The sequence below is a fragment of the Lissotriton vulgaris genome, chromosome 7 (assembly GCF_964263255.1).
Source record: "Lissotriton vulgaris chromosome 7, aLisVul1.2, whole genome shotgun sequence".
Taxonomy (NCBI): domain Eukaryota; kingdom Metazoa; phylum Chordata; class Amphibia; order Caudata; family Salamandridae; genus Lissotriton; species Lissotriton vulgaris.
The window spans coordinates 818821533-818849520 of NC_141695.1; the positions used below are offsets into that span (position 1 = coordinate 818821533).

General features: G+C 48.4%; 1 protein-coding gene and 1 long non-coding RNA gene across 3 annotated transcripts in view; one reads left to right on the top strand and one right to left on the bottom strand.

Annotated features, from left to right (window-relative positions):
* The window catches only part of LOC147702473 (uncharacterized), a 183767-nt gene extending 170460 nt beyond the window's left edge, over positions 1–13307 (bottom strand). Inside the window, exons 1-3 of one of the 2 annotated variants that reach the window (XR_015297526.1) lie at positions 13270–13307; positions 13004–13155; positions 12841–12867 (exon numbers count right to left, since the gene is read on the bottom strand). This is a non-coding gene — a long non-coding RNA (uncharacterized LOC147702473). The remainder of the gene's footprint in view (positions 1–12840; positions 12868–13003; positions 13156–13269) is intronic. The other variant, XR_015297527.1, reaches the window with a different exon arrangement.
* The window catches only part of DNAH17 (dynein axonemal heavy chain 17), a 15539113-nt gene that overhangs the window by 10728820 nt on the left and 4782305 nt on the right, over positions 1–27988 (top strand). The window lies entirely within an intron of this gene.

Genomic DNA, 27988 nt, shown 5'->3' on the forward strand with positions numbered 1-27988 from the left:
ATGATATTCTTAGGATACGTGTGGTAAAACAACAGCAAGCTCAAATCCCAACCGCTGCTCACCAATGTGAGAAGTTGGCCTGATATATAGTGCTCACTATTCTAGTGATCACTGTGTATCATTCCAAACGACCCTTATTGATGATTGGTTGTAAGTCAACCTTATAGACCAGCTATCCTAGTAGCATGGACAAAAGCAGTCTTTAGGCTAAACTCTAGAGGGCGTGTTAAGCCAGCTGTTATACCATCACATATACCCCTTGAACACCAAGTGAAAGGACACCACACAAGTTGTTATGAAAATAAAAGGATATTTATTTATAACAAGTCTACCCTGAACTCTTTATGAGTCAGGGAGCTAAGCACAATACAAAACTCTTAAGAAAATACTTTAAGTTGCACAATTTACACAAATGCCCGAGGGGCACGAAAAACCATATACACTAAAAGTGGAATGCGAAATACTAGCAGGTAAGTAACAAGATCCAGAGGCTTCAGGATCGCTAGGACTACACTACAGAACCCTAATGTTAGGAGCAGGAGGCCTAGGGAGATCGGGTGCAGAGTGTGCACTCTCACGCCGGATGCGGGACAAAGTCTATGGATGCTAGATTTCGTAAAGTTACAGTTATCGGACGAATCCGACTAGATAGGCTGAAAACGAAAAAGGATCTGGACACTTAGATAGTGAACCTACGTTGGAGCACCGAAATGCTCAGGTTACCTTGCCCAGGGGCTGCGGCTGCATAGGGTTCAAAAGACGTTGAGAATCCTCGTTATAGTCTATGGAGCCTGAAAGAAGAAGTTGCTGGCAGGCAACCAGTAAAGAAGTTAGATGTGATCCAAGCCTGGATCGGTGATGGAGACGACCTGAAAGCAGAGGGGACTCAGTTCTTAATCACTAGCCAGTGATTAGGTGGGCACCAGGATGGCACCGGATGAAGTCATCTCGACCAGGTGAGTGGGTGACGCTGGGCTCTGCAGTCTCTCGGACCAGGAGGCGTTGTCGGCAACCAGGATGGAGGTGCGAGCTGTCCCACGGAGGTGTCTGCTGTCGGCGATGCTGGACCCAGGATTGGGGCAACAAACCTTGGCAAAGGCAAGCCCACGCGGTGGACTCAAGATGGCGTCTGGGGTGGACCAGGAGGGTCCGGGGTGCTCCCCTCTTGGAAGGGAGCAAGGGCCAGTCTGGAGCAACCAGACCAGTGATGCAATCGTCGTGGTTCGTCGTCGGGAGAGCCACTAGCCAGCAGGCAAGTGACCAGACAACGCGGTGAGCAGCAAAGAGCAGAAGGGCCCCACGCAGATCTCGTGGATGCTGGGGGGCTGGACTTTGGTGCTGGAGCTGCTCAGGGTTAGGGCTTCTCAAACCCCAAAGCACTCACTCGAGGATCCGTCAGCGGTCGTGCTGGATAAGCGTCGTGCAGGTCTTGAAGATGGCCGGTCCCTCGGGTCTCGTCACACCCACGAATCTCAGCTGGGCTCATGATGCAGGTAGAGGTCAGAGATGGCAGGGAATCTGGGTCTCGTCGAGCTAGGCAGTCTTGATCCGGAGGATGGACTTACAGCAAACCGCAGCGCTTAGATGGTGCCCGCTGGTGCAGGGTGGCTACTCCTTAGCCACAAGGGAGAGTCTTCAGAAATGTTCAAGAGTTCTTTCGTGTAAAGTAGTCAAGATTCAGAATTATCTAATTTGGGAAGGGAGCCCGCTCCTACCTTTCTCCTAAGAAAAGGGGCTGGCACACGACTAGGTCCTGCCCATGAGTGGGACCAGGAGGGGGGTGGTTACACCCCTCTCCTTTGTCCAGTCTCTCCCCAGCTCAGGGGCGGGTGTTCCCCTGGAACTGGTTTGAGCCGGCATATGCACAGTGAGCACCGGGGTGCCACTTGCAGTCACCTTCCTCTCAGCCCTGCCTACCTGGGATACACAAAACCCTGTCTGGGATGGTGCTAGCACCGCCCCTGACAGGAAACCTTTTGTCCAAGCTCTCCGCGCTGGAAGGACTCCCAGCAGCAGGAGGTCAGACTTGTGTCTGTGGTGGCAGCATCCATTTTGTGGAGCTGAGGCTGTGTTAAGCTTTAACCGGGGTTCACAGTTACATACATGTCGTGTCCCTCTAGAAGGGTGGAATGCTAACCCCGTCGCCAGAATTGGCGAGGGGTTAGTATTCCAATTCGTATGACACCTTACTCAACATGTTTTGATAAAGCGATACCAAAGTTGGCAAATAACCGCGAGGATTATAAGGCACTTAAGAGTATATGGTACGCGTTATCATGGAACAGCTATTAGGACTTGGTTCCTCAAGCTGCAAACGGGCTCAGCTCATGCCAGAGCACCATCTCACATAATTCCAAGCACTCTGCCTTCAGGATTGTTTAAGGCCTGCCATAGGAGTGACTGATAGGAATATATGTGTCCATTTTAGGGTTAGATATAGGAATACTATATCTAAAGCAAAGGGTGTTTACACCACCTTGCCCCAGCTGTCGTGCAGCCAGTTGTGTCAGATTTAGATGGCCAGCCAGGGGTGGCATAATACATGCTGCAGCCCCTGGTAGGCCCTGGGTACACCTATGCCCTGGATACAGGGACTGATAAGGTGGCCCAGTACCAATTGGTAAATGCACCTAAGGTACACGTGTCAATTTAGAGAGAGAACATCTAGGCTGTGGGTCTGATTAGCAGGCCCACAGCCAGAGAAAGTCGTAAACCAGTGAAGCAAAAAGCAAAAATCTGGGGTGATCATAGGATTGCAGACCCTACTCTCCTACACTGCCTACAGCCCCTCGCAGCTCAAGATAAAGAGCCAGGACACAGACGAAGAAGAGGTTTTTTTCTTTGAGGACAGAGCTCATTCTTCTAGATATGAGTCTTTTCAGGAAACATGTGATTACAATGAGGATGAAGAGCAACAAGAGGAGTCACGAGAGGAGGAGCGAGAGGAGTCAGTTTTCATGCCTGTGTCTCTTGTCTCTGACCTCAGGTTCATGATAAATGACCATTACCGTCATTTTCCGGAGGCAAATGCACCTCAGTCATCGACGCCGGTGCCTCCATCGCAACCTCCAAAGACCCAATCTACTTCTCAGGAGAAGGTGGTGAGATCACCGCCTGTGATTACAATCCAGGATGATCTAATGGATTCCGATGAGGATGATCAGCCTGAGGAAGGGGAGCTTGAACATGATGCCACGGGGCAGGAATGGAATGAATACATCTTGCCATCGACCCCGTCACCTACTCCACTGCCATCCACTTCTCCTCCGCAAGACATCGGAGGGTTCCATGACATCATGGAGAAGGCAGCTAAGAGATTTCATTTGGATATGGAAGTTAAAGAAACGGAATGTTTCTTGTATGATTTCAAGGATGACACGACAAAATCGACTCGCTCAATCCCGATTATCCCTCACGTTTGGGAAGAGGGCCTAAAAATTTTAAAGACACCGGCTTCCATAGCGGTTTCGGTTCCAAGAATCGAAAAGAAGTATAGAGCGCCAGAATCTGCTGCAGCCTGTTTGATAGGACACCCGAGACCAGAGTCGGTCGTGACGCAGGCGGCGCAGAGGAATTCTAAGAACGCGGTGGCTACTTCATTGGTGCCACCAGACAAGGAAGGAAGGAGGATGGACGGAGCCGGGAAGAGGTTTGCGGTCATGGCAGCCTCTACAATGAAAGCAGCCAATTCTATGGCACTTATTAGCCGTTTCAACAGACAAATGTGGTCGGATCTGGCACCCATTCTGTCTGCACTACCGGAGGATAGGAAAGAAGAAGCAGCGGCTATCCTCCAAGACGGAACAAGGTCAGCTGCTGAATCTATTGACATCGCCATGGATGTTTCCTCTATGGCTTTCAGGCAGATGACTGGAGCAGTTTCGCTTCGCAGACAGGGTTGGCTTAAAGCAACGTCATTTCGTCCGGAGGTGCAGGTGAAGATTGTAGATATGCCATTCGATGGGGAGAACTTATTTGGAAAACACGTAGACGAAGCGCTGCAAGGTATCAAGTTTGACACGGATACTGCTAGAGCGCTGGGATCCCTTCAACAAGGACGGTTCCAGTCCTTTCGTAGAAGAGGTGCAAGAGGTCAATTCAATCAGAGACCTTCATATCAGACCAACAGATATCAGCCTTATAACCAACAAGGATATAGGCAATACAATTCAAGCAACCAGTACAGGCCTTCCAACTCCTCGTACCAGCAGCAGTCTAGGGGCAAATCTTCCAATAGAGGGAAGAATCAACAATCTAACAGACGTCAATGATTTCAGGCCGGCGCTCCCCACACAGCAGATCCCGGAAAACGACCACTATCTGTCTCAATACTTCAACAACTGGATGTCCATAACTTCGGACAAATGGGTTTTGGACGTAATAAGCAGAGGACATACCCTAGAGTTTGTAGAAATGCCACCAGATCATCCCCCGGTGCTCAGACACAATTAACATCGTCAGGAGTTGCAGAAGGAAGTTCATTCGCTTCTGCAGAAGGGGGCCATAGAAGAAGTGCCGCAATATCACAGAGGGAAAGGCTTCTATTCGCATTTCTTCCTCATCAAAAAGAAACAAACCCTGAAATGGAGACAGGTATTGGATTTGAGGGATCTGAATCAATACATAAAAAAAGATTCCCTTCAGAATGCTCTCATTACAAGAGATCCTCCAAATGTTAAAAGAAAAAGACTACATGGCGTCTTTGGATCTTATGGATGCGTACTTCCATATTCCAATTCATCGGAAGCACAGAAAATATTAAAGATTCATTGTGGAGAGTCGCCATTTTCAATTCAAGGTCCTTCCATTCGGCCTCAAATCGGCCCGAGGGTGTTTACCAAATGCATGGCCCCTGTGGCGGCCCATTTAAGATTGCAAGGGCATTACATTTACCCATATCTGTTGACTGGCTGGTGACAGGTCCATCATTCAAAGAAACCGCAAGGTCTCTTCAGGGCTGCATTAGACTATTCCAGCACTTGGGGCTAAGGACCAACTTGGAGAAGTCTTCACTTACACGAGCCCAGGGCATCCACTTCTTAGGGGCATGGATATGCACCAAGGCAGTGAAAGCTTATCCTTCCGAGGATCGGATGAAGAAGATAATGGGTCTAGCAACGACCCTTCAAACAAAAAGGTTCACTTCTGTGAGGAGGTACAAATCCATGTTGGGGATCCCACTGGTGCCAAATTGCCGTCTTCGAATGAGACCTTTGCAGGAACAACTGGACGAGCAGTGGGTTCAGTCCAAAGGAACCTTCGAGGATCGGATTACCATCACGAACAGTATGAAGGTGGCCATGTCATGGTGGAAAGTTCAGAAGAACTTAAATCAGGGTCTGAATTTTATACCTCAGGATCACGATTATGTGATGACAACGGACGCCTCGTTACAAGGATGGGGCGCGCACCTTCAAGAGCTGGAGATTCAGGGCCTCTGGTCAGACTGGGAAGCACAGCTTCACATAAATATGTTGAAACTCAAAGCAGTGTTTCTGGGCCTTCAAGCCTTCCTACCCAGAATCCGGCACTCGTCGGTGCTCATTCAAACGGACAGCACCACCACTATGTTTTATCTGCTAAAGCAGGGTGGAACAAGATGCAAACAACTGTCTGCGTTGGCGCAAAGAATCTGGAAATGGCTGATAAATCACAGCATTTCGATTCAGGTACAACATATACAGGGCATCCTCAACACACGGGCAGATGCCCTGAGTCGCACATCGAACATGACGCATGAGTGGGAACTGCACGACACTCAGCTTCACAAACTGTTTCAAAGGTGGGGCACTCCCACATTAGACTTGTTTGCAACCAGAGACAATTCAAAATGCGTCCAGTTTGTGTCCAGGTACCCTCAGCAAGATTCCAGGGGAAATACATTCCACATGGACTGGACGGGAAGGTTTGTCTACGCGTTCCCTCCAATTCCCTTAATACCACGAGTACTTCGCAAAATGAGGTTAGAACCGTGTCATGTCATATTGATAGCACCAGCCTGGCCGAGGCAGGCATGGTTTTCGGAACTGCTACAGATGTCGAAGGGCAGCAAAGTACAACTCCCGACATTCCAGAACCTCATTTCCATGAAAGACGGTCAGATTCTGCATCCGGACCTACAATCGCTAAAATTGTCCGCATGGAACCTCATGAGCGGGAATTCCAAGATTTGAGCATTCCACAAGACTGCAGGCATATTCTGTCACAAGCCAGAGCTATGTCAACCAACAAGACAAATGCAACAAAATGGACTCGTTTCTGCCACTGGTGTGCTAGTCAAAACTTACACCCGTTAACAGTACCCCCCGAAGGTATTCTACCTTACCTGTTGTCGTTATCTAAGGCAGGTCTGTCACATGCCTCGGTAAAGGTGCACTTGGCGGCAATATTACGTTCCAGGAGAAAGCCAGACGAGCCGTCTCTCTGGTCTTCCAGGCTAATAAAGGAGTTTATTAGAGGACTTTTTAGAGTTTTTCCGCCCATTAGGCGCCCGCCAGTGCCCTGGCACCTCAATACAGTTCTGGCGCAACTTCTGAGGCCGCCTTTCGAGCCTATACACAAGACAGATTACAGTTCCTATCGTGGAAGACAGCCCTGCTGCTTGGCCTTACATCGGCAAGGAGGCTTAGCGAAATTCAAGCCTTTTCAGTGGAAGAGCCCTTTTTTCAATTTTGCCAGGACAGGGCTATATTAAGGACAAATCCAACGTTTATACCCAAAGTCCCTACGTCTTTTCACCTCAACGAACCAATTGTTTTGCCTACCTTTTTCAGCAATCCCTCATCTGAAGCAGAAAGAGCTTTGCACTCTTTGGACATTGCTAGATGTTTGAAGTTCTACATTGAACGAATAAAGACATTCCGCAAATCCAAACAATTGTTTATCGCATTTGAAGGACAGAGGAGAGGCCTTCCTCTGTCAAGACTGAGTATCGCCAGATGGATATCATCGGCTATCTTGAAATGTCATGAAAAAGCGGGAAAGCCGCTCTTTTCCAAGGTGAATGCACATTCCACAAGGAAGATGGCGACATCAATATCCTTGTTTGCAGGAGTGTCGCTGCCCGACATCTGCAGAGCGGCGACGTGGAAGAGTGTGCATTCATTTACCAAGCACTACTGTCTAGACACTGCGTGGAAAGAGGACACGGCAATGGGACAAGCTGTTCTGAAACGCCTATTTCATTAAGGTATAATTTGATTATCCGTTAATATTCTATATAGTACATTGATATATGTATGCATATATATTTACATATGTAGTATACTATGTTATAGATTGTTCTATTATGTTTCTTTCAAGAACTTACACAATTTATTTGAAAGGAAATTTGTTTTTTTTATTCCTATCTGACTTGTGTATTTTAGATCATGTTCTAACATTGTTTTACTGCAGAACTTCCTTCTGGGTTCTATCCTGGAAACGCTGCAGGTTTTGTGAGCACTGCTTACTACTCTGATACAAGCATGTGAATCTATGAAAGATGTAATACTGGAGAAGGAATTAGTTACTTACCTGTACACTATAGTTCTCCAGTATTATCTTTCATAGATTCACATGCGCCCGCCCGCCTCCCCGTTTCTCAGGCAGAACCTGTTTCTCGGTATTTATCCATGTCTCTCACTCGGGGACGGAAATCTGAGGCAGGAAGCTTCTGCTTGGGAGTGTGAGGGCAGGGCAGCAATGCTGATTGGCTAACTTTTGGACCAAACAATGAGGAGGTCTGGTTACCAAATGCTACAGTCCCTATGGGCTTTTCTATGCAGTTTTCTTCTCTATGATACTGCTTTGGTCATTCTGTTACCGTGAGGCTCCCACCATGACGACGGGGAAGATACAAGAATGTGAATCTATGAAAGATAATACTGGAGAACTATAGTGTACAGGTAAGTAACTAATTCCTTCACATGCTCTCTGAAGTATTAGCCTTAGACTGCATTGTCCATGCAACCACTAGGATAGCTGGTCTATAAGGTTGACTTGACAACCATCACCATAAGGGTTGTTTGGACTGATACAGGATGCCCACTAGAATAGTGGACATCACATATCAGGCCAACTTCTCACATTGGTGTGCAGCGGTTGGGATAAGAGCTCGCTGTTGTTTTACCAATTGTAATCTTAAAATATCATTTGAAATATCACATTAGGTACCTATAGGTACATATAACAAGTCTTATAATACTTAAGTTCTACTGAACTTAGTTGTTGTAGAGCAAAGGGCTTAGCACACCCTGACTACAACTCCTAGAGAGGTTCTAGTAGGAAACACTTAGTGTAGGTAGGTGCACACACCACACCTCACTAGATCATGTCTCTGAGAGCAGAACCAAGTGGTTCTCGCCCAGTGGAAGTAGATCCTGTAAGGATACCTCCCAGATATAATACCCTAACTTTCCATGATTTAAGGCACTTGTGCACTTCAAGAAGTTAAAACAGGGTTCCAACCCTACTCTCAAGCACCTGATAGAGCTCATGGAAGAATATTATGCTCAGAAAACCTCTAACCCAGGCCCCTCAGGTAATATAGCTGAGGGACTGCCCTCAACAGAAGATGTCCCTGACCCTACTCTGATAGATGAGGATGAGGTGGAGGAGGAAGACTCTGGGGAGGATGCAGACAGCCAGGTCCTAGTTAGAAGACTTAGCCAGGCTAACCTAAGCCTACATGGTGCTGAGAATGGGATATCCCCATTCAGGCCCCTAAGTGGACTTAACCAGAGGTATAGGAGGGGAAGATTCCACTCTAGGGAATCTCTCCACTCTAATGCTTCAAATGGCTCCAATGTCTCTGCTCAGGGGAGAATGACTTATCCTCAGAAGAGAGAACATCAGGCCAGAATGAGAGAAGTCAATCTGAGGATTGAGAGGCAAGAACTTGCCCTAGCCAAAGAGAGACTTGCTCTTGCAAGAGAGCAAAAGTTAAGTGGGTTTGAACCCACTGGTGGCAGCAATATCCCTAAGGATAAAGATAGGTCCTATGATAATAGAAACCTAAGCAAGATTGTCCCACCCTACAAAGATGGGGATGATATCCACAAATGGATAACTGCTTTGGAGAGGGTTTACAAAGTACAGCAGGTACCCCAAAGTCAGTGGGCAGCAATCTTATGGCTCTCTGTTGTATTCTACTTAATTATAACAGGTATTCTAGCCCTGCTGCCTCTAGCTGCTCAGCCAGAGTGTGTCTTAGTATTAGAATGTTGGTGTGCCTGTGATGCGTGGAATGCCTGGGTGACTGAGTGGGATGAATGTGGCAGTTGGAGATGGGCTGAGCAGCTGGGGAGGCTGCTCCTGGTGGGGCTGGTACCACACTAGGCTGGCTGGAGTACAGAGATGTTGTTACCTTAACTGAAGACTGAATAAACAAGTCTAGTTTACATCCTGGCTCCTGGTGTCTTTTCTACCAACGACACAACACTCTCCTTTTCAGAAAAAGGTAGAGATAAGCTCCTCACAGTTAGTGATGATGATGCTAATAACTACAAAGTCCTGAAGAGTGCTCTGATTGATGGGTATGTTATGTTAATAACTATTTATAGAGCGCACGTACACCCGCTATTATAGAGAGACAGAATACAATCCCTAAGCGTAGGACTGCTTGAATAGCCACGTTTTCAGGGACTTCCTTAAGACCAGAAGATTGTCACAATTCCTGATTGATAAGGGGAGGGAGTCCCAGAGAGTGGCCGCCAGATAGGAGAAGCAGCTTCCTCGCCTTTTTCTATTGAACGAGGGAATGGTAACTAGACTAAGATGGGCGGAACGTAAGTTGCGCTGGGGTTTATAGTTGGTTATCATGTTTCTTATAAATTTAGGGCCATTTCCGTGCAGTGCTTTAAAAGCAGTGCAACCCGTCTTAAAGGTGATCCTTTGGGCCATTGGTAACCAATGTAGTTTTTCCATGCCAGGTCTGGCTGACTGCCATTTAGGTTGTTTCCATATAAGTCTGGCCAACTTATTTTGGACCATCTGGAATCGTTTTAGCAGTCCCGCTGGAAGCCAAGATACAGGACATTCGAGAAATCCAAGCAAGAGAGTACCAGGCTATTACTACCTGAACGAGTGCCGAATGGGTCAGCAGGTGTACGATTTTCCTGATTTTTTTCGTAATTGGAAAAAGCTAGAGGATACAACGGCTCCCACCTGTCCTTTAAGTGACAAGTCGGCGCTAGGAATAACCCCTAAGCTTTTGACCGAGTGGGAAGCCGTGGGCGGGGAGCCCATATCGGTCGGCCAAAAATGTCGGCCCCAGCTGAGCTCACTTTTCCTGGGCAATACTAATTCTGTCTTGATGGTTTGAATCCATCCACCTCTGTATGTGTGACATTGTTGCCTGGAACTCATCAGCAGAGTCCGGGGAGTTCAAGGGAATTATCAGCTGCAGGACGTCAGCGTAGTTGAAGATAGTAATTTTATGTTTTTTTAGGGAATGTAGCAGAGGTCGAAGGTACAGATTAAATAGAAGTGGTGAGAGTGATGATCCTTGAGGCACCCTACAAGAAGAAGGTAGCCTCGGGACTGTAAATGTTCCAAGTCTCACTGACTGCGTCCGGTTGGTGATGAAGGAGGCTATCCATCTGAGAGCGGGGCCCCTGAGGCCGGCTTGCTCGACACGGTTCAACAGTATTTTGTAGTCGACCGTGTCGAATGCGGCCGGAACATCCAGGAGCACCAAGGCCTGATGGATGCCCTTGTCCGCATTGACTCTTAGGGTGTCCTGAACTGCGAGGATCACAGTTTCTGTGGAGTGTGACGGACGGAAGCCGGCTTGATTCGGTTCTAGATAGTCCGAGTGTTCAATGAAGTTTGAAAGACATCTAGACACGTGAGCCTCAAGTAGTTTAGACAGGAAGGGGAGAAGGGAGATGGACCTGTAATTGGCCGGATCCAAAGGGTCTGCAGCGGGTTTTTTTATGAGTGGAACAACAGTGGCATTTTTGAAAGTGCAGGGGACCTTGCCCTGTGAAAGAGATTCGTTCAGGAATGGAAGAATGCTCAGCGGTAGAGCCGAGCAGACCTCTTTCAAGATGTGTGGTGGGCATAGGAATGAATAGAGAGCCATTCCTTATTTGCGATTAGCAATTAGCTAATTGCAATTAAGGAAGCGATTTCAAGGGGGCCAGGGGTGTCCAAAGGACACCCTGTAGCACCCCTGAAATGTAATCTACATTGGTGTTGCGCACACACATGTCCGAAGGACATGTGTGTGCGTAATATGCAACTTAGAAAAAAGCATTTAAAAGCATTTTTCTAAGTTTTCGCTATTTACCACGAGGTTTGACGTCGCGTTAAATAGCGGCCCAAAATTGCGATTTCGCAATTTTAAAATGTTTCATGAATTGCATTTAAGGAATCTCAAATAGAGATTCCTTAAATGCAATTCCTTGCAAATGTGCGAATTCTTTAATAGCGAATTTTGCATTTGGGATGATGAATCCCAAATGCAGAAATTGCACTCGCAAAGGGCCGGATTCTCAGAATCTGGCCCTTTGCGAGCGCAATTAAGCTTGATGAATCTAGCTGTTAGTGTTCTGCGAAGGGTTTCTGAGTGTTCAGAAGTGAAGGGCGCACAACAGGTAGTGGTTGAGTCAAACGAGATGGTAGTTATGGTTGGTGCAACTAGGTCAGAGAAAACCCTAAACTCTGAGAACCAAGGGTGCAGGGACTCCTCCCTTGTAGTCAATTGTAAGCAAGGTCCGGTGCACACAACAAGTATGTGTGATATGATTGATCACAGACAAATAACAAGGATGGAGTCGCACAAGCGTGTTCTTTTGTGTCGTTTTATTGGAGGGTGTATAGTTGGAACAAGAAACCAGCCGACGCGTGTTTCGTCAAGAAGGGTATTAACCCGTGACTCTTCAGGGCTGGGGGTGACATAAAAAGGAAGGGTGGTAAAGGGTAAAAATGACAAAACACTTAACTGGATAAACAAAGGGAAAGGTATAGGCCAGTGGTCAGAAGAAAATCTACATGTGTGTGGAAACCAAAAGGGTGAGGTGAGGGAGGACAAAGATAGTAACATCATGTGAGTGGTAAGAGCAAAATACAAGAACACCTGGTGATTATGGATTCGATACTTATGTATATTGACAACATAGTAAATGAACAAGAGAGCACCATATATGGTGTACATACGCGTAAAAGTATGAACCAAGAAGGAGAAAATAATGAGTGAAAAGAAAAGGAGGGAGGGGTCATAGTACATATAATCAGCGCCTATATTGGGTCATTACATCCTGTAATAAAAGAAAACACATATGCAACAGGGGCGATAAACGTGGGTGAGTTGAGTGGTGATCATCCCAGTGGAAAAAATAGTACTGTAAACATAATTAATCACAGATAATATTGACCGTAATGGTAATCCGGTGAACATAGCTACCTGGAGAGGGAAACAACGAAATAGGGAAGGAAAACAAATATATATGTTAGTTTATTAGAGTTCTAATTGCCTGATTTCAGGAGCGGTTAGTGCCTGCAGAGGAGGAAAGGAAAATTGTATGCACATGTGGCAGTGACCAGGAGTTCCAATAGTCGATATCAGGTTCGGAGCCGGATAGAGTCTCTAGGTGGTAACAATAGGTGCTGACAACAGTATATATAATATTGAAAAACAAATCTTGAAATGTCGTTTGTGCTGGGTAACTGGTGAGCAATGCCAGAATGGTGAACAAAAAGAGAAGAGCAAGGGTAGAGAAATACAGGTGGAGAAAGCCTATACATACATTTACATTTACAGAAAAGAGGAGAGCAAAAGAGTGGAAAAAGAAGGACTGGAGAAGCGCGGTTCTAAAAGGATAATGCAAGGGAATACAAAATAGGAACAAATAGTACCTGTAAACGGGTCGTAAAGAGAGGGGTCTGTATGGAACAGGGAGAGAGAGAAACAGGAGGAAGGGTAAATGACCGATAAGGCGAAAAACTCTTAATAAGTAGTAATCTGAAAAGCCGGTGTAGACTGAGCATCAGGGGCCATAAATGTATAAAAATGACTCACCGGGGAACCGGTGATAATTCCAACCAGTTCCTAGTCTGGTTTGACACACAAGAAATGGCGCACTCAGCGGTGCATGTTGTGTGGCAATTTATCAAAGTTTCAAGCTGCGCTGGCAGCGGGTAATGCCGTATCTAGCCGCAGGAGTTCTAAAGCTATAAGTAGGAAAAGAGAATAAAATAAAATGAAAGGGACGATTAATGTATGTGTGCGTAGGCGTTCTAGTAAGCTCTACGTATCCGGCGAGGCTGTTGGCAGCGATGCCTTACCTTGGTAGCAGGGGATCAGTTTTGTGAGGGTGGGGGTGTTCGCCGGATGAGGAGAAGACACTGTCGCTCAGGAAGTGCGTCATATTTATAGGGTGGCGCACAGAGCATCAGGGAAGACTAGACCGTGAGGGAACGGTCGGGTCAGGAGCTAAGGAGCTCTTGAATAGGAAACTAAAAGGGACTAGCGATAGTGAGTATGAAGAGTAAGTGGTAGGAAAAGGTGAAACGAAACGCGCAGTTATGGTTGGAGTAACACAATAACTATAGGTTGAGTGGGGCAGAAAGGAGATAAGTTAGTGAGAAGTAGTAGGGAAGAAAAGAAGAGATATGAAGTAAATGTGGCACATAGTGATATCAGAAAACATTGGGAAAGGGATGTGAATGCAAGATGGTAATGTATTGCCATGTAAACATAATTTGTGTGTGGACAATGTCTAGATAATCAAAACACAGTGTGGATAAATAGTAAAACGTGGAATTCTACTTATGTAGAAAGACATTGTCCATCATTTTTAGATATGTAGTGAGAGAGCAAAATTAGGCAAAACAACAAACACAAAGGAGTGTCATGTTCATAGAAAAAGGGGACAAAATACATTCTGTAGTATGGGAGTAGAGAATACAGTTTGTCATGATTCATATCCAGTGTCTAGGACGTATAGTTCATTCGCCCCCTGGCTCTGAATCCTGTAGTTTATGGACCTAGAAAGTAATGAAGCTCATCGTCCGTGTTCTGGCCGTGTTTTATTGTAAGTAAATGCATGATCCAAGTAGCTTAGTTCTCTGTTTCCGCCTCTCGCATTGGCCTCTGTCACGTCTATTCCGTAAAAACAAAACTTCTTAGTGGTTCCTTGTGAGGGACAGGTGGCCATGTGAGTTGCTATTGGGTATCGTGCGTCCTGCTGAAGTATAGCATGCGCATGTTCTCTAGTGTGGCAGAGTATGCTCAGATGTGAGTCCCTTGCTCACTTTGCCATTGGATTCAAGCAAGCCGGGCTGAAGGCGGCTGGAATGCCGGAAACCGGTCCTCGGTAGCTTGTTTCCGGTCCAGGGAAGACATGGCTTGGCAGTTCGGGCTGGACTGTTCCCATGAGGCACAGGGTCAGACTGATTTGCATATAGCCATGTCTGAACTGGGGTGGCAGAGTGGGCTAAAGAACGGTGATGGATTAAACCCAGATCTTTTGACTGGGTGTGAGTGTTTTATTTGCTCAAACGCTACGTCCATCATCCCCTTTTGTTTCGCTTTGTTCGCCCTAAATTGGCAGGGTAAGCTCAGACGTGAGTCCCTTGCTCACTTGGCCACTGGATTCAAGATAGCCTGGCTGATGAGGATTATGAATCCGAAACCGGTCCAGGGAAGACATGGCTTGGCAGTTCGGGCTGGACAGTTCCCATGAGGCACAGGGTCAGACTGATTTGCATATGGCCGTGTCTGAACTGGGGTGGCTGAGTGAGCTAAAGAATGGTAATGGATTAAACCCAGATCAGTTGACATGGGGTGTGTGTTTGATTTGCTCAAACGCTCCGTCCATCATCCCCTTTTGTTTCGCTTTGTTCGCCCTAAGTTGGCAGGGTATGCTCAGACGTGCGTCCCTTGCTCACTTGGCCACTGGATTCAAGATAGCTTGGCTGATGAGGATTATGAATCCGAAACCGGTCCCAGGATGCTTGTTTCCGGTCCAGGGAAGACATGGCTTGGCAGTTCGGGCTAGACTGTTCCCATGAGGCACAGGGTCAGACTGATTTGCATATGTCCGTGTCTGAACTGGGGTTTGCTGAGTGAGCTAAAGAATGGTGATGGATTAAACCCAGATCAGTTGACTGGGGGTGAGTGTTTGATTTGCTCAAACGCTCCGTCCATCATCCCCTTTTGTATCGCTTTGTTCGCCCTAAGTTGGCAGGTTATGCTCAGACGTGAGTCCCTTCCTCACTTGGCCACTGGATTCAAGATAGCCAGGCTGATGAGGATTATGAATCCGAAACCGGTCCCAGGAAGCTTGTTTCCGGTCCAGGGAAGACATGGCTTGGCAGTTCGGGCTGGACTGTTCCCATGAGGCACAGGGTCAGACTGATTTGCATATGGCCATGTCTGAACTGGGGTGGCTGAGTGAGCTAAAGAATGGTGATGGATTAAACCCAGCTCAGGTGACTGGGGGTGAGTGTTTGATTTGCTCAAACGCTCCGTCTATCATCCCCTTTTGTATCACTTTGTTCGCCCTAAGTTGGCAGGGTATGCTCAGACGTGAGTCCCTTGCTCACTTGGCCACTGGATTCAAGATAGCCTGGCTGATGAGGATTATGAATCCTAAACCGGTCCCAGGATGCTTGTTTCCGGTCCAGGGAAGACTTGGCTTGGCAGTTCGGGCTGGACTGTTCCCATGAGGCACAGGGTCAGACTGATTTGCACATGGCCATGTCTGAACTGGGGTGGCTGAGTGAGCTAAAGAATGGTGATGGATTAACCCCAGATCAGGTGACTAGGGGTGAGTGTTTGATTTGCTCAAACGCTCCGTCCATCATCCCCTTTTGTATCGCTTTGTTCGCCCTAAGTTGGCAGGGTATGCTCAGACGTGAGTCCCTTGCTCACTTGGCCACTGGATTCAAGATAGCCTGGCTGATGAGGATTATGAATCCGAAACCGGTCCCAGGATGCTTGTTTCCGGTCCAGGGAAGACATGGCTTGGTGGTTCGGGCTAGACTGTTCCCATGAGGCACAGGGTCAGACTGATTTGCATATGTCCGTGTCTGAACTGGGGTTTGCTGAGTGAGCTAAAGAATGGTGATGGATTAAACCCAGATCAGTTGACTGGGGGTGAGTGTTTGATTTGCTCAAACGCTCCGTCCATCATCCCCTTTTGTATCGCTTTGTTCGCCCTAAGTTGGCAGGTTATGCTCAGACGTGAGTCCCTTCCTCACTTGGCCACTGGATTCAAGATAGCCAGGCTGATGAGGATTATGAATCCGAAACCGGTCCCAGGAAGCTTGTTTCCGGTCCAGGGAAGACATGGCTTGGCAGTTCGGGCTGGACTGTTCCCATGAGGCACAGGGTCAGACTGATTTGCATATGGCCATGTCTGAACTGGGGTGGCTGAGTGAGCTAAAGAATGGTGATGGATTAAACCCAGCTCAGGTGACTGGGGGTGAGTGTTTGATTTGCTCAAACGCTCCGTCTATCATCCCCTTTTGTATCACTTTGTTCGCCCTAAGTTGGCAGGGTATGCTCAGACGTGAGTCCCTTGCTCACTTGGCCACTGGATTCAAGATAGCCTGGCTGATGGGGATTATGAATCCTAAACCGGTCCCAGGATGCTTGTTTCCGGTCCAGGGAAGACTTGGCTTGGCAGTTCGGGCTGGACTGTTCCCATGAGGCACAGGGTCAGACTGATTTGCATATGGCCATGTCTGAACTGGGGTGGCTGAGTGAGCTAAAGAATGGTGATGGATTAACCCCAGATCAGGTGACTAGGGGTGAGTGTTTGATTTGCTCAAACGCTCCGTCCATCATCCCCTTTTGTATCGCTTTGTTCGCCCTAAGTTGGCAGGGTATGCTCAGACGTGAGTCCCTTGCTCACTTGGCCACTGGATTCAAGATAGCCTGGCTGATGAGGATTATGAATCCGAAACCGGTCCCAGGATGCTTGGTCCGGTCCAGGGAAGACATGGCTTGGCAGTTCGGGCTGGACTGTTCCCATGAGGCACAGGGTCAGACTGATTTGCATATGGCCATGTCTGAACTGGGGTGGCTGAGTGAGCTAAAGAATGGTGATGGATTAATGTAATGTAAAATTTTATTTATATCGCGCAGCAATCGCTCCAATGGAGCATCTAGGCGCTACCTCCGGCAAATTACCAGATGACAAAGTGACTCAGAGTTGGACCAAATACAAAGGCAAGCATCAAACTAGAGTTCTGGCCATGCTATCTTGCAGTTTAAATATCCAAGTTTTTAGTTCTTTACGGAACTCTGTTTCTTTATCTAGAGTTCTCAGGGCAGGAGGCAGAGTATTCCAAGCCTTTGCACCCAATACTGCCAGGGACTTTCCTCCACAGGTTTTTAAACGAAACCTAGGAACCACCAGAGTATTGGAATTTGATGATCGTAGGCTTCTGGTTGGGCAGTATCTCTTGAATTTTTTCTGTAGATATAGTGGTCCTGTTTTGTGCATTGCTCAAAATGTTATAATCAAAACCTTGAACAGGATCCTTTTTACAATAGGAAGCCAATGAAGAGTTTTTAATGCCCCTGAGGCTGACGATCTTTTTGGCCATTTTAGCACCAATCTGGCAGCAGCGCTTTGCACTAGCTGAAGCCTGTAAGTTACTTCTTTATTTGTGCCAGCATACAAACTGTTGCAATAATCTAAGCGCGACGTTACCAACGCTACTGCAACAGTTTTCCTCGCCTCCAAAGGGAGTATATCAAAGAATTTCCTCAGGCTTTTGATTAAGCCAAAGCACATTCCTGCCACTTTTATTGCCTGCTGCTTGAAGGCAAGATTGTAATCAAACGTGACCCCCAGGTTCCTAGCAACTATGGTTGTATGAGGCGGTATTTCTGCCCTTTCTGGCCACCATTGCCTGGGAATAAAGTCATTATTTGGGCCTAGCGGAATGATCTCTGTTTTTCCTGTATTACATTTTAGGTGATTCTTCCGCATCCAATCGAAGGTGGCAGTTAAACATTCCTTGAATGTTTCTTCCCATGACTGGTTGTCCCTATCCGTAACCAGTATTAACTGCGTATCATCGGCATATGCTACTACCTCTATGCCAAAGGATGATATTAGTTTAATCAGAGGCGCAGTATAGATATTGAATAATGTCGGGCTAAGGCTGGACCCCTGGGGTACTCCCATCTTCTGATGTTTTTCCGTGGAGGTAAATTCCCCCAGGGTTACCACCTGTCTCCTGTCCCTTAGGTAGTTTTCCAACCACTCTAGAACCGTCCCCTTCACGCCCGATGTTTTTAGCCGATCTAATAGGATGGCATGGGAGACCGTGTCGAAGGTCGCCGACAGGTCTAATAAAATCAGGACGGCCTTCTTTCCTTGGTCTAGGGCAGTACGAAAGGTATCTGTCGTGTACAGTAGAGCCGATTCTGTTGAATGCTGGGCTCTAAACCCCGCCTGATTGGGATGCCATATCTCGTTGACTTCTAAGAACATGGTCAGCTGTTTGTTAACCAGTGATTCAGCGATCTTACATAGTGCTGGGAGAAGTGAGATAGGTCGCAGATTGGAAAGAGTCGCAGGGTCAGGAAGGGGTTTTTTCTGTAAGGGTTTCACTGCCGCAAGTTTCCATTCCAGTGGCACATTGGCCGTGGAAAGTGAATGATTTACAATTTCGTTAATCATAGGGTTTACTTCATCTACCATGAGATGCAGGAGTCTTATGGGACAGGGGTCAAATGGGGACCCAGATTTTGTGGTTAAAATTGACTGCCTTGTTTCTTCCAGGCTAATTGGGTGGAAGGTTGCTAACTGGTTCATAATTTCATCAGCACTTCCACCTTCTCTACTGGGTTCCAGAGAGGGAATTTCAAAATCTTTGGTTAGACCCTGTACTTTGTCCTCAAAATAATCAGCTATATTTTCACAGAGGTCTTTTGAGGGTGGAATTTCCTGTGTTAAAAATGTGGGTTTATTAAAATCATTTACAATGTTAAAAATACATTTTTGTTTGTTTTTTGCGGCGACTATGACAGATTCGTAAAATTTCATTTTTGTAGATTTAATTCACGCATGGTAGGTGCTTATAGCCCTTTTATATTTACCCCGCTCTTCCGTGCTATAGTTTTTTCTCCATCTGCGTTCTGCTCTACGGAGCTCCCCCTGTGCTATTTTTAATTCTTGATTGTACCATGGAGCTGATTTTTTCTTAGTATTCTGTTTTCGAGTCCTGTTAGGCCGCCCTGTCATATTTTTTAATTCAACCATCCATTCTCTGAAAGTGCTGGGGTCTGAGAACCCTGAGCCTGACCCGGTAGGCTTACAATCCCTAGCCATCTCAATCAGATTTGGATTTGCCATTAAGGCCCTCCATTCTTGTAGGTCAGCCTGGTCGTACTTAACCTTATTATTACATTCCTTAGGGCTCTGAATAGGGAACATGAATGGTACTAGAGCATGGTCTGTCCATGTTTGAGGTATTGGGCAGTTTGTCTGAAGCGATTGCAGATTGGTGGCTATGCAGTCAAGGGCATGACCTGCGTCATGGGTAGCTTGAACTGTCCCAATCTCTAGTCCGAGGACTTCCATTAATTCTTTAAAAGAGACAGCTGCGGTATCGGTGGTAGACTCCAAGTGTATATTCACATCTCCCAATAATGTAAAATTGGAGTATCTGAGCACCAGAGGACTCAGTGCCTCTCCTATATTTTCCAGGAAGTCTTTACATGTACCTGGTGGGCGGTAAATGAGGGCCCCCGCAAATGTCATGGTCTCGCTGATTTTAATGCAAAAACCCATCCCCTCCGCCTCCTTTAATTCAGGGAGTTCAATCACCGAACATATATATGCCTCCTTGTGAATTATAGCTATTCCTCCTCCTCGTTTATCTCCTCCTCTGTCTCTCCTTTGCATGCTAAAACCTGGTGGCAAGGAATGTACCATATCTGGGACACAGCACGGATTTAGCCAGGTCTCCGTAATAAATAAACAGTCCAAGTTGTCCTCAGCCAATAGATCGAAAACATGCTGGGCGTGTCTAGGTAGAGACCTAGCATTAAGAAGACCTCCTTTAAAAGTATCATTTAATGCAGGTCTGGGAATAATCTGTGACCAAAGGAAAGTATGGCCACAGTATAGGCAGGACTCTGGGCCAGTCCCTGGGGCGGGGTCTAACCTGTGACAATCATTGTAAGCTGGCCGTAGGGCGAGAAGTGCCTCTCTCTCCTATATAATTTTCTATCCTGTCCTCACCTGCTGCGGTCCAGCCCGACCGCAGATCAAACCCAGATCAGGTGATTGGGGGTGAGTGTTTGATTTGCTCAAACGCTCCGTCCATCATCCCCTTTTGTATCGCTTTGTTCGCCCTAAGGTGGCAGGGTATGCTCAGACGAGAGCCCCTTGCTCACTTGGCCACTGGATTCAAGATAGCCTGGCTGATGAGGATTATGAATCCGAAACCGGTCCCAGGATGCTTGTTTCCGGTCCAGGGAAGACATGGCTTGGCAGTTCGGGCTGGACTGTTCCCATGAGGCACTGGATCAGACTGATTTGCATATGGCCATGTCTGAACTGGGGTGCCTCAGTGAGCTAAAGAATGGTGATGGATTAAACCCAGATCAGGTGACTGGGGGTGAGTGTTTGATTTGCTCAAACGCTCCGTCCATCATCCACTTTTGTATCGCTTTGTTCGCCCTAAGTTGGCAGGGTATGCTCAGACGTAAGTCCCTTGCTCACTTGGCCACTGGATTCAAGATAACCTGGCTGATGAGGATTGTGAATCCGAAACCGGTCCCAGGATGCTTGTTTCCGGTCCAGGGAAGACATGGCTTGGCAGTTCGGGCTGGACTGTTCCCATGAGGCACAGGGTCAGACTGATTTGCATATGGCCATGTCTGAACTGGGGTGGCTGAGTGAGCTAAAGAATGGTGATGGATTTAACCCAGATCAGGTGACTGGGAGTGAGTGCTTTATTTGCTCAAACGCTCCATCCATCATCCCCTTTTTTTGTAACACATATTAATGCAGCATATGGTAGTTGGTCCCGCATAGACTACTGGCTTGGCATGTCTAACACTCTGCTAAGGACCACGGCGGTTAAGCATCTGCCCAAAACACTTTCCAACCACAATCCCATACTCCTTAGCCCCAAGATACCACATTATCATCCGCCACCCTATCACTGGAGATTTAATGCTAAAGCTCTGACCGACTCAGTCTATGCCGACACCATAGCCACTGCTGTTAAAGATTATTTTCAGTTGAATGCACCTTCTGCGGCAGATCCAAGCCTCTTGTGGGAGGCTTTTAAAGCTACCTTAAGAGGAGTTTGCATGAGCACCACTATCGGGATATTACGGGACATTCAGGTGCAGATAGCACGCTGCGAGTCTAAATTGGGATCGCTGGAGACGCAGTATGAGCAAACTCAAAACCAGTCATTACTGGGGGAAATCAGGCAGGTAACGACTGATTATCAATCTTTTGCCAATGATGAACTTAAATATGTCCACAAGCGCCCCACTGCTAGAGCTTTTGGAGAGGGGGGACGACCAGGGAGGGTGTTGGCGTCTAAAATATGTGAAGGCCGCGGCCCACCAACCGTGTTGCAGGTACGAAACAAGGATGGCTCCGTCTGTGAGAGCACCACAGATATCCTTCAGGGGTTTGTTAGCGCATATAGTGAGTTATACTAGTCACAACCCACGGCAGAGCCAGCTGAGGTGTTCAAATACTTAGAGGATGTGGCAATTGCATGGCTCTCGGACACTCAGAGGGCATATCTTTCGTTGCCAATCACGGTGGAGGAAGAAACCGAGATCATTAAATCGTTACCTAATGGCAAAGTCTCAGGCCCGGATGGGTTCACATGTGAATTCTACAAAACTTATGTGGACCTGCTTGCTCCTTACCTGGTTGAAATATATGGGGACGATTTTGAGAAAAACGTATTACCTCCCACACTGCCGTAAGCACTGATTATTACGCTTCTGAAATCGGCAAAAGATCCTGAGTTATGTGGCTTGTATAGTTCAACTTTCCAAAGGGACCCAGTTGGTAACGCCGGTTATCAGCGTGACACTTTACCTGTCTGCCTGGAGTTTGAGCCCTTTTCCTTTCCTGGGCTGCTGCTTTGCTGCTGTCTCCCCACTCTCCCCCCCGCCGCCGCAAGCTATCTCCATCTTCTTGCCGCCGCTGTGCAGGGGAGGCTCTTTGACTCCGGGGACAGCTAGGACTGCAGGTTCCAGTCTGCAGTGCGGCCGGAAGCCGCCACCCGCAGAAACGCGCCAGTAGGCGCCATAAAAACAGACTCTTTCCCGGTGGAGCGGGGGACCCAGTTGGTAACGCCGGTTATCAGCGTGACACTTTACCTGTCTGCCTGGAGTTTGAGCCCTTTTCCTTTCCTGGGCTGCTGCTTTGCTGCTGTCTCCCCACTCTCCCCCCGCCGCCGCAAGCTATCTCCATCTTCTTGCGGCTGCTGTGCGGGGGAGGCTCTTTGACTCCGGGGAGAGCTAGGACTGCAGGTTCCAGCCTGCAGTGCGGCCGGAAGCCGCCACCCTCAGAAACGCGCCAGGAGGCGCCATAAAGACAGACTCTTTCCCGGTGGAGTGGGGGACCCAGTTGGTAACGCCGGTTATCAGCGTGACACTTTACCTGTCTGCCTGGAGTTTGAGCCCTTTTCCTTTCCTGGGCTGCTGCTTTGCTGCTGTCTCCCCACTCTCCCCCCGCCGCCGCAAGCTATCTCCATCTTCTTGCGGCCGATGTGCGGGGAGGCTTTTTGACTCCGGGGACAGCTAGGACTGCAGGTTCCAGCCTGCAGTGCGGCCGGAAGCCGCCACCCGCAGAAACGCGCCAGGAGGCGCCATAAAAACAGACTCTTTCCCAGTGGAGCGGGGGACCCAGTTGGTAACGCCGGTTATCAGTGTGATACTTTACCTGTCTGCCTGGAGTTTGAGCCCTTTTCCTTTCCTGGGCTACTGCTTTGCTGCTGTCTCCCCACTCTCCCCCCGCCGCCGCAAGCTATCTCCATCTTCTTGCGGCCGTTGTGCGAGGGAGGCTTTTTGACTCCAAGGACAGCTAGGACTGCAGGTTCCAGCCTGCAGTGCGGCCGGAAGCCGCCACCCGCAGAAACGCACCAGGAGGCGCCATAAAGACAGACTCTTTCCCAGTGGAGCGGGGGACCCAGTTGGTAACGCCGGTTATCAGCGTGACACTTTACCTGTCTGCCTGGAGTTTGAGCCCTTTTCCTTTCCTGGGCTGCTGCTTTGCTGCTGTCTCCCCACTCTTCCCCCGCCGCCGCAAGCTATCTCCATCTTCTTGCGGCCGCTGTGTGGGGAAGGCTCTTTGACTCCGGGGACAGCTAGGACTGCAGGTTCCAGCCTACAGTGCGGCAGGAAGCCGCCACCCGCAGAAACGCGCCAGGGGGCGCCATAAAGACAGACTCTTTCCCGGTGGAGCGGGAGACCCAGTTGGTACCGCCGGTTATCAGCGTGACACTTTACCTGTCTGCCTGGAGTTTGAGCCCTTTTCCTTTCCTGGGCTGCTGCTTTGCTGCTGTCTCCCCACTCTCCCCCCGCCACCGCAATCTATCTCCATCTTCTTGCGGCCGCTGTGCGGGGGAGGCTCTTTGACTCCGGGGACAGCTAGGACTGCAGGTTCCAGCCTGCAGTGCGGCCGGAAGCTGCCACCCGCAGAAACGCACCAGGAGGCGCCATAAAGACAGACTCTTTCCCGGTGGAGCGGGGGACCCAGTTGGTAATGCCGGTTATCAGCGTGACACTTTACCTGTCTGCCTGGAGTTTGAGCCCTTTTCCTTTCCTGGGCTACTGCTTTGCTGCTGTCTCCCCACTCTCCCCCCGCCGCCGCAAGCTATCTCCATCTTCTTGCGGCCGTTGTGCGGGGGAGGCTTTTTGACTCCGGGGACAGCTAGGACTGCAGGTTCCAGCCTGCAGTGCGGCCGGAAGCCGCCACCCGCAGAAACGCGCCAGGAGGCGCCATAAAGACAGACTCTTTCCCAGTGGAGCGGGGGACCCAGTTGGTAACGCCGGTTATCAGCATGACACTTTACCTGTCTGCCTGGAGTTTGAGCCCTTTTCCTTTCCTGGGCTGCTGCTTTGCTGCTGTCTCCCCACTCTCCCCCTGCCGCCGCAAGCTATCTCCATCTTCTTGCGGCCGCTGTGTGGGGAAGGCTCTTTGACTCCGGGGACAGCTAGGACTGCAGGTTCCAGCCTACAGTGCGGCGGGAAGCCGCCACCCGCAGAAACGCGCCAGGGGGCGCCATAAAGACAGACTCTTTCTCGGTGGAGCGGGGGACCCAGTTGGTAACGCTGGTTATCAGCGTGACACTTTACCTGTCTGCCTGGAGTTTGAGCCCTTTTCCTTTCCTGGGCTGCTGCATTGCTGCTGTCTCCCCACTCTCCCCCCGCCGCCGCAATCTATCTTCATCTTCTTGCGGCCGCTGTGCGGGGGAGGCTCTTTGACTCCGGGGACAGCTAGGACTGCAGGTTCCAGCCTGCAGTGCGGCCGGAAGCTGCCACCCGCAGAAACGCGCCAGGAGGCGCCATAAAGACAGACTCTTTCCCGGTGGCGCGGGGGACCCAGTTGGTAACGCCGGTTATCAGCGTGACACTTTACCTGTCTGCCTGGAGTTTGAGCCCTTTTCCTTTCCTGGGCTGCTGCTTTGCTGCTGTCTCCCTACTCTCCCCCCGCCGCCGCAAGCTATCTCCATCTTCTTGCGGCCGCTGTGCGGGGGAGGCTCTTTGACTCCGGGGACAGCTAGGACTGCAGGTTCCAGCCTGCAGTGCGGCCAGAAGCCGCCACCCGCAGAAACGCGCCAGGAGGCGCCATGAAGACAGACTCTTTCCCCGCGTCGCGGGAGCGCGCGGGAGCGTCGCCGGGCTAAGCCCGGGCAAAGGTCTGTGGCCGTCAGGGGACAGCAGTGGACGGGACGGGCCACCCCCCTTTCATCCACTGAAACTCACCAAGGTACTGTTCCATTTGGATTAAAACTTTCTTGCATATAGTGACATAGCAACGATACCCTGTGGTGGGGCGTTTGACTGTTAGATATATTATACCAGCAACTGACCCTGTAACATCCCACTGCGAAAATGAACAAACCGGGAAATAAAACTATAACCCCTGTGACACGATCACACACCAAGCTGTTGGCAGCCAATTCACAACCTCTACCAACTTTGACACCTATTGATAAAATGCTGCAACAGACTATTGGTGTTGTGGTCAATGCTGTCGAGAAAACAGAGAGAAGGTTATTGATAACCCCAACACTAGGTGTGCTAAATTCGGGAAGAGACATCTCAGCTACCACGACTGATGTATTGGACGCTAGCTCGTTTTTGGCACCATCATACGCAGACTTGCCCTGCAGTCAGACGCCCGTTGAGACTCCCATAGACGTGCAGGAGCACCCAATTATCCTGTCGCCCACTTCCCCGGATAAAAGGACAGCAGCACGTAAACCATGCATGAGGAAGAAAAAGAAAGGAATTATCCCAAATAAACTGGGTAATAATAAATTGCCTAACCATGACTTAGTGACACCGATCATAAGTACAACTGCTCCAATGCTAGGAATACCATGCTGGGTCACAAACATGGTTGCCGATTTACAAGCATCCTTGGAGAGGACTATTGTTGCCCAACTTAAGCCTCTGGTTTCAAAACTTGATAAACTCATTGCTGCTATAAATACAAAGGGGGGAGGGAAAATTGAGCCAGCCAAACAAGCGAGAAATTCTGTACCCCATGTCATAGATACCCCACATCAAAATGTTCCAAGAATCGGAGTAGTGGAAAATAAAAACCCCTTGGCACAGACTGATAATACTGCAGCTACACCAACTTCCCAAAAGCCCACACATGTACCACCTCAACACCTCCCAAGGACCAGCGCTCAGAAGCAGATCTGTCAAGCAGTAGGGAACTTGGCAAATGCCACAGGGAAGGTCGTGCCAAAGAGAAAGAGGGCGATAAGGGGACTAACAACTCTAGCTCGCCACCGAAACAAAGCCAAACCTCAAGAACCTTTTCTCGACAGCCACCTACAATTAACCTACCTTCCGAAGCCCAATCCTATGTGGTGGCACTCGCAGGAGTTCCTCCGTTAACTGAGGGGAAAAGAGAAAGGGAGTCTGAGCTGAAAAATAAGTGCATTCAGTGGCTTAGTGTAAATAGACCCCTTCCGAGGAATGTCTCAGGGGAAATCCTGTCAGCCAGAAGAGTGGGCTGGATTGGGAGGAGCCCTAAGACAGTAGCTGGCGATGTGATAATTTTGAATTTTAGGGACGTTTCTGCTGTTGGGTATATTTGTAATGCCCCTCACTATAGTTCAAATACCCAAATATGTCCTCTGCACCTCTCGTACTTTTATCCCACTCCTTGCCTGGAACCATGCCACCCAAGATTCACATATTATAACAGGGGGTGTTTTCCCATGCCACATAGAACTTTAAACGGGGGGGTATTTAGGGAAGGCATGCATTCCTATGGTTCACTACTTCCAATACAGCCAGACTGGAATAGGTTCAGTGTGCTGGAAGATGTAGACTGACTTAGTCAAGGAGGAATACCACCCCTAGAAGCCACAAATGTAGTACTCAGAAGCTCAGGGGTAGCAGAGGAAAATATTCTGCCACAAACACAGAAGGAGGTTCTAAACACCCTCAACATAGTAAGGAAAAGGATTAGCAATAGGGGGCCCAGGGTAATTGAAGGGCCTGAAAACCCAGAAGAAGGATGCCTAAAATTGGTCTCCTGGAATATAGCCGGGCTAAAAAACAAGTTGCTTACTCCCGAGTGGGCCACTTTTATGGCAGCATATGACATCTGCCTGATGCAAGAGACCTGGGCACTGGAAGAGAGCACAAGTGCGACCTTTGCAACATTTGACACCTTGGCAGTATCCACAGATAGAGGGCGCCCGTCGGGCGGGCTATCAATTTGGATAGGAACTCACCTAGGAATTAAAGCAACCAAAATTCAAACAAATTCCCTGGACATCCAGTGTGTCTTAATAGAACCCCCAAGCCAAACCAGAGTAGCAATAATAAACACCTATTCGAGGCCATCTAGGAATGGCCAGGAATCAGCTACAATTAGAGCCCTGAATTCTTTCATACAAGGGCTAGACCCATCAATTTCAATAATCCTCGGTGGGGATTTTAACTGCCAATTTGAACCTCTGGGTAGTTTAGAACTGGGTGACCAAGACGAGGTAGATGCACTATGGCATATCCTGGACCCGAATATTGCCCCTGTCAGGGCATGGACACCTCTTGTGCTCCAAATAAAATGTTTCTCCCTTGCAACATCCCTGCGGGCGTGCAACGGGAGACTGGACCCCGACCGTCCAGCAATGGCAACTTTTAATCGGGCAAATAAAACAACCATCATCGACTATCTAATGGTGGATGCTAAAAATTGGGACAAGCTGAAAGAATTTAGGGTCATCCAAAGACAGGATAGTGACCACAATGCCCTGGTAGTAACTTTTAAACCAGGGTCATTTGGATTAAACAACCCTAGCCATATACCTGCCACGATGGCACTTCCTCTCACGCTGACTAATAACAGAAGGAGGGTTAAGTGGCCCCACCTTCTAGAGTCAACCACGAAGCTTGCCAAAATCTATCAACTCGCTATCCCTTTTTTAGAGCAGATGGGTGACTCGCCTGGTTGGCAGCAGGCACTAGATACGCACAAACAGCTAGTTGAGGTACTAGGGGATGCGTTCTACCCCATAAGCAGAATTAAGAAGCATGTTCCTAAACACACCCCTGGTTTAATGATGCATGCAGGAACTCAAAAAAGGAGCTCCTTGTGGCAGTCAAGGTAAAAGATAGAGAGAACATCAGGGCAGCTAGACTGACTTATAAAAAGGAACTGACTAGGGGTAAAAGAGAGTGGGAAGAAGACAGGTGGGAAGAACTTAGAGATGCCCTTGTGACAAAAGATGCCAAACTATTCTGGGCACTAGTAAATTCCGGTGCAAAAGATGGCGAGGGGATTTCTCTACCAAATATCCCCCC